The 7,675-nt window shown below is 41.6% G+C and overlaps 1 non-coding gene across 1 annotated transcript; it reads right to left on the bottom strand.

Moving 5' to 3' along the window:
- Positions 1–1,939: 1,939 nt before the first annotated feature.
- Positions 1,940–2,066, bottom strand: LOC122685634. Its single transcript, XR_006338490.1, has one exon. It is a non-coding gene; the product is annotated as a U6atac minor spliceosomal RNA (small nuclear RNA).
- Between the last annotated feature and the right edge of the window lie 5,609 nt (positions 2,067–7,675).

A 7,675-nucleotide genomic window follows, 5' to 3' on the forward strand; every position in this document is an offset into this window, starting at 1 on the left:
TCCCCAACCAGGAATCGAACCCAGGCCCCCTGCATTGGAAACACAGAGTCTTAACCACTAGACCTCCAGGGGAGTCCCTGGGCTATGGATTTTAAGAAATAAATGTGGTTTACCATCCTCTCTTCTCATCTCTTCTGACTGGAAACAGATAAGACCCTAGGGAGCCACAAGATGGAAGGAGTTGAGTTCCTGAAACACCACGTGGAACACAGCTGCCCACGGACCGGATTCTTCTGCTTCAAACTATCACATGAGCAAGAAATCATTTTCTGTTGAGTTTGAGCCAAAATGCATATTGACATCTCCCTGTTAGAGTAGCCAGCCCACACAAATTAATAGACTGCTTCTTACTCCTATGATGTATTTAACCTCTAGCGTGGCTCACAAACTCCCGTGGATATAGCCCTTTGAGTCTCATCACTGTAGGTGAAGCCTCAGGCTCTAGAGCTGGTCTATGTGGTCTGTGTTTTAGCTCCCAAACCAGCTTTGTGACTTTGGATAAAGTACTTGAGTTCTCTGTGTCTGTTTCTCCTCCTCCAGAAGAAGAAAATTTGGTTAAGAACTCCAAGGAGTCTGGGAATTTCCCCTACTCGCCAGCCAGCGTGCCTCTCTTCCATAGATGCTGGCAGAAGACACAAGACTCTGAGGTCAGAGGAAAAGGGCTCTATCATTCCCAGCATAGCAGGTGACATGAACTTCATGTTTGAATTGGTTCCCCTTATCCTCCAAGATCCCCAGGGTGAGGCGATGCAAGGCTAGGTGGAGACTGCACATGTGGTGCGTTTGCATCACAGTTGAAAACCCTGAGCTGAAGAATCCCAACTCTTGAAATGGCTGTGAGTAAATCTGCCAAAACTTTGGTCTGGCAGGGGACATTATCCTTATTATAATAGAAAAATATAATAAACAAACCTGCCTCTGCTCTGGAGGAGAAACAATCTCTATCTTCCCAGGGAGCCACGTCTCCCAAAAATATTGCCTCCTCTTATGATTGTTACAAGGACTAAATCAGTTAGCACCTAGAGCTGCTTACAATCATGCCTGGTACATAACAAACCTCCAGTAACTGAACTGATATCATCATGTCTTTCTAGTCCACCTGCTTCTTTTTTTCTTTTTAATTCATTTTTAATTGGTTTATAACAGTATATGAGATTCATGTATACATTCTACTTCTACTTCTGTATACATTACACCTTTGGTTCAGTTCAGTCACTCAGCAGTGTCTGACTCTTTGTGACCCCATGGACTGCAGCACACCAGGCCTCCCTGTCCATCACCACGTCCTGGAGTTTACTCAAACTCATGTCCATTGAGTTGGTGATGCCATCCAACCATCTCATCCTCTGTCGTCCCCTTCTCCACCCACCTTCAATCTTTCCCAGCATCAGGATCTTTCCAAATGAATCAGTTCTTTAGATCAGGTGGCCAATTTTGGAGTTTCAGCTTCAGCATCAGTCCTTCCAGTGAATATTCAGGACTGATTTCCTTTAGGGTGGACTGGTTGGATCTCCTTGTAGTCCAAGGGACTCTCAAGAGTCCTCTCCAACACCACAGTTCAGAAGCATCAATTTTTCAGAGCTCAGCTTTCTTTACAGTCCAACTCTTACATCCATACATGTCTACTGGAAAAACCATAGCTTTGACTAGACCTTTGTTGGCAAAGTAATGTCTCTGCTTTTTAATATGCTGTCTAGGTTGGTCATAGCTTTTCTTTCAAGGAGCAAGCGTCTTTTAATTTCATGGCTGCAGTCACCATCTGCAGTGATTTTGGGGCCCCAAAAAATAAAGTCTGTCACTGTTTCCCCATCTGTTTGCCATGAAGTGATGGGACCAGCTTGCTTACCACGAAAATCTTAAGTTTCCATGTGTGACCATACAGTGGAACCCCTCTGGTAACCACTAACCTGTTCTCTGTATGTATATTTCTGTTTTCATTTAAAAACAATGGTTAGATGCCACAAAAATAGGTGGCAATGCTTTGACCAAACGCGAGTTGTCGGATCTAAGGGCTTCTTCCATCCTTGTCAATGGGAGTGCTAACCTTCTTGCCTTTCGTATGACACTCCACCTACTTTTTTACTTGAGCCATTCTGAGCTGCTTTCATTCACTCAAATGTGTCACACTTTTTTTTTTTTTAACCTGTGGGGTTTCAAGCTGACTCTTGCATCTGGAATATTCAGCCACACCACCCACTCCATTCCTGCTTCTCCCTCACGTTCACCCCACCCCCATGAGCTTAGGTGCCCCCCGCTCTGGCTCACACCCTCTGCTCCCTCTCCCTCCCTCTCAGAATGCTTAGCAACCCTCATTGTTGATGTTGGTTACATTTCTTCAACTCCCCAGGAATGTAAACTCTGGGAGGTTAGAGAAAACACGAAGCAACAGAAAGGGCTCTGGCTAGCTTAAAGAAAAGGGAGAATTTATTGGATGGTTTCTGGGCTATCTCATGGGATCAGGGCTGGAATTGCACAACCAAGAACTCGGGAAGGGAAGGGCCGAATGAGCTCTGGTGACCACAGCAGGAAGTGTACGCAGACCCACTTACTCAACTCAGCTTGAATGAACCCCAGGATTTAGGTGTATCTTTTCCAAATTTCAAACATTAGAAAGAGGATCTGAGTTCAGCTTGGGTTACTTGATCACCCTTGATACGTCAGCTACGGTCCATGGATGGTGTTACGTAATACAGACGTGGTCGTGGAGGACCATTCCCAATGTAGGGACGTCAAACTGGGCCAGTCACCCCCAAGGATCTTCTACCACTGGGAATATGCCCAACACGCCCTTTATTCCTGATGCCAGGCTTGCTGCCTCCAATTTCTTCCTTCGTTGCAATAGGACTATTCTAATATTGTTATCATCTCTTGGCTTCAAACCCACTTATACTCTGTTCAGCAACAGTGGGCAGGGGCTCCGTGAACCACATTTCTGCTCTGCTAGGTGGATCCTTGCCAGGCTCCGGCAACAGGGGCCCTAGGAGAAGCCTGTAAGATTGGAGGCGGGAGAAGGGCAGCTTCCTGTTTTTGTTGGTGTGATTCGCCCACCTTGCTTCTTCACCCAGCTGTGCCAGTTCATTCCTGCAGCAGCGTTTGAATTCAGCTTGCAGTCTTTACAGTACTCACAGAATTACTCTCATCACGTCCACTTATACCAGCACCAGCCAAGCAATGCCCCCTCAGAAGGTGGGGTCCTAGTCACTTGGGTTTTCTCTGAGCACAGAGACACTGACACTAGCTGAGCAGCACTCTTCCTCAATGTTTGGGGGTCCAAATACCACAGCTCCCCCACCCCCCGCCAAAGCTCAGAGATGCCAATACCAGCTAAGTGGCACTGTCTCTTCAAGGGTCTGAGATTCAGCTTCAAGGGGCTTCTTCTGCATCTTAGCAACTTCTTCTTCCTGTATCCCCAACCCCTAGGGGTAGCAGCTGCCTTCTATAGTTCCCACTCCTGTGATAATGTACTAGTCTCTTCTTGCCTTTTCATTTATCTAGCTAATAACTCTTTACATTAAACTCTATTAAAATAACTGATATAATTTGTTTTCTGGCTGGAACTTGACTGATAGATATGTGGGATGATTTTCCTAAAATAGAAATCTGATCAGATTTCCATTTTGCTTAAAATGCTTCAGTGATTAAACCAATCTTTGCGCTATTCATAACAGCCAAAAGATGGAGACAACCCAAATGTCCATTGGCAGACAAACTGCACAAACGAAATGTGGTAGATCCATCCATACTGGGATGTTGTTCAGCCTTAAAAAGGAATGAAATTCTGAAACAAGCTGCACCTTGGATAAACTTGGAAAACATTATGCACATGAAATAGTCCAGACACATAAGGACCCATATTGTATGGGTTCACTTATATGAGATACTTACACTAGGCAAATTCATATAAATTAAGTAAAACGGAAGTTACAAGGGGCTGGGAGGCTAGGGGGCTGGGGGAAGGGGGAGTTATTCTTTATCAGGTACAAAGTTTCTGTTTGGGATGGTGGAAAAATCATCAATTTTGGAATTAATTCTGGAAATTGAGAGTGGTGATGGCTGCCCAACATTGTGAATATAACTTAATGCCATGGAATTATGCACTTAAAATGGTTAAAATAGCAAATCTTAAGTATATTTTGCTACAATGAAAAAATTACCAAAAGCAAAAGCCAAATAGTGCTTTAGGGGCTCTCACTGATGAAATTGGTTCAGTGAGGGGAAAGATGTGGAGGTGTGCTTTAGGCTTTTCCTAAACAACCTCGGGCTGTGGTACTGCCCTGGCTTATGTATCTGCCATCGTAATAGGTGGGATCCCCTCGTCCATCCTGGGAGCACCTCTCATAGTGAGATGCGATCTCCTGCTGCCATATGCAGCATTCTCGGCAGGCCTGCTTTCCTCTCTCCATTTGAGCAGTGCTTTTAGAGTCCCCTAAGATGGTCTGTGTGCGAGGGCTTCCCACCAGGCAGTGTATTTACTGCACTTGTTTCTCTTTTGGCCTCAAATGGACTTGCACATGGACATTCTTATCAACTCACTTTTTTTTTTTTTTGTCCTTTGAAGTGTTAGTTTCTTTTTTCTTTACTGTTTTTTTTTTAATGATAAAACATTTATAGGCGACTTGGAAAATACAGGTCACTGTTACATGTAGTTTCACTGGATATTACAGTTATTTTTTAAATAGCTCAATTAAGATTTTTAGTTGGTGTTTCAAAATCAAACTCTCAAAAATTAATAGAATGAGTATACAGAGAAGTAGACGGATATAGCAGATCTGAAAAGCACTAGGAATACCTTTAGATCATGAAAGTTTTGCACCTTGTTTCATGTCCCTGGAAATGTTCCAGTGGCTCCTAGTTTATAGTCTATGAGAATTTGAATAGACTTTGTATCCTATGGTTATGCGAAAATTGTATATATCTGAATTATCTTGAACTGGATAAACTCAATTTTTGATTCAAGATGACCATCTATTTAGTGTTTCTCTTTTTGTCATGGTGTTGAAACCCTAAGTTAGTACTTTCAGAAAACTCCTCACTGTTCTGTGAAGAAGCAGGAGACAAGAACAATGTAAGTGAAGTATCTCTGACATAGTGTTTTGTCTGCCTCATAAGAGTTCATCTTAACATAGACATTTTGGGATCACACATTGTCCTAACATTCTCAACTGACGGGAGGTAGTGGGGTGATAATAGATAAGTTTCAGGTCCAGAAAATTTTTCCCACCATTATCAATTCTCTTCTTAATGTCCTATTTCAGTGAAGGAAGTTTCAGGGGTACAAATAAGATTTCCTTTTTCTCTTTCTCTGTCAAGGAATGAGTACAATTTAGATATTCTGCCTAAGAGTAAAATAATACCAACAAATGTGAAATTGGCCTGATACTTTCATTTTCTTGCCAAAGCATATCCAGATCTGTGAGCTAGCAGTCAGAGTCTGTGAATCTAGCTAATCTAATCTTCCTTGAAGCTCTTTCTAATCTCTCTTTCCCCAGCTCCTTGAAGGCCCATTTCCCCTGCTAAATTCAATATTAGGTTAATTGAATTGGCTGTGTAATATTCAACTGACATTATCCCCATAAAATTTATTTATAAGTTTTATTGCCTAAATAGTGACAGAGTAAGATAATAGATTTTTAAAATGACTACTGTAGTTAACATTCCCTAAAGAAGAAAATGTGTTTCTGACATTTAGATTTATTAAGGAAAGGAAAATAGAGTCACAAGACGGAAAAAGAAGAGAGAGAGGGAGAGAGAAGCAAGAACATATAACTTCAAAAGTGAGGACTGGATTTTGGACAGCCTCTGGGGACACCGAACAGTGGCCACAGGACGGGAAAAAAGTCAGTTTTCATTCCAATCCCAAGGAAAGGCAATGTCAAAGAATGTTCAAACTATCACATAATTGCACTCATCTCACATGCTAGTAAAGTAATGCTCAAAATTCTCCCAGCCAGGTTTCAACAGCACATGAGTAAAAACTTCCAGTTATTCAAGCTGGATTTAGAAAAGGCAGAGGAACTAGAGATCAAATTGCCAAGCAACATTCGTTGGATCATCGGAAAAGCAAGAGAGTTCCAGAAAAACATCTACTTCTACTTTATTGACTATGCTAAGCCTTTGACTGTGTGGATCACAACAAACTGTGGAAAATTCTTAAAGAGATGGGAATACCAGGCCACCTTACCTGCCTCTTGAGAAGCCTGTATGCAGGTCAGGAAGCAACAGTTAGAACTGGACATGGAACAACAGACTGGTTCCAAATAGGAAAAGGAGTACGTCAAGGCTATATATTGTCACCCTGCTTATTTAACTTATAAGTAGAGTACATCATGCAAAATGCCAGGCTGGATGAAGCTCAAGCTGGAATCAAGATTGCTGGGAGAAATATCAATAACCTCAGATATGCAGGTGATGCTACCCTTTTGGCAGAATAAAGAGCCTCTTGATGAAAGTGAAAGAGGAGAATGAAAAAGTTGGCTTAAAGCTCAACATTCAGAAAACTAAGATCATGCCATCTGTTCCCATCACTTCATGGCAAATAGATGGGGAAACAATGGAAACAGTGACAGACTTTATTCTTTGGGGCTCCAAAATCACTGCAGATGGTGACTGCAGCCATGAAATGAAAAGACTCTTGCTCCTTGGAAAAAAAGGTATGACCAACCTAGACAGCATATTAAAAAGCAGAGACATCACTTTGCTGACAAAGGTCTGTCTTGTCAAAGCTATGGTTTTTCCAGTATTCATATACAGACGTGAGAGTTGGAACATAAAGTAAGCTGAAGGCTGAAGAATTGATGGTTTTGAACTGTGGTATTGGATTAGACTCTCAACGGTATTTTTCACAGAACTAGACCAAAGAATTTCACAATTTGTATGGAAATACAAAAAACCTCGAATAGCCAAAGTAATCTTGAAAAAGAAGAATGGAACTGGAGGAATCAACCTGCCTGACTTCAGACTCTACTACAAAGCCACAGTCATCAAGACAGTGTGGTACTGGCACAAAGACAGAAATATAGACCAATGGAACAGAATAGAAAGCCCAGAGATAAATCCACGAACCTATGGACACCTTATCTTTGACAAAGGAGGCAAGGATATACAATGGAAAAAAGACAACCTCTTTAACAAGTGGTGCTGGGAAAACTGGTCAACCACTTGCAAAAGAATGAAACTAGAACACTTTCTAACACCATACACAAAAATAAACTCAAAATGGATTAAAGATCTAAATGTAAGACCAGAAACTATAAAACTCCTAGAGGAGAACATAGGCAAAACACTCTCCGACATAAATCACAGCAAGATCCTCTATGACCCACCTCCCAGAATATTGGAAATAAAAGCAAAACTAAACAAATGGGATCTAATGAAACTTAAAAGCTTTTGCACTACAAAAGAAACTATAAGTAAGGTGAAAAGACAGCCGTCAGATTGGGAGAAAATAATAGCAAATGAAGAAACAGACAAAGGATTAATCTCAAAAATATACAAGCAAATCCTGCAGCTCAATTCCAGAAAAATAAATGACCCAATCAAAAAGTGGGCCAAAGAACTAAACAGACATTTCTCCAAAGAAGACATACAGATGGCTAACAAACACATGAAAAGATGCTCAACATCACTCATTATCAGAGAAATGCAAATCAAAACCACAATGAGGTACCATTACACG

The sequence above is a fragment of the Cervus elaphus genome, chromosome 28 (genome assembly GCF_910594005.1).
Source record: "Cervus elaphus chromosome 28, mCerEla1.1, whole genome shotgun sequence".
Classification (NCBI taxonomy): Eukaryota; Metazoa; Chordata; class Mammalia; order Artiodactyla; family Cervidae; genus Cervus; species Cervus elaphus.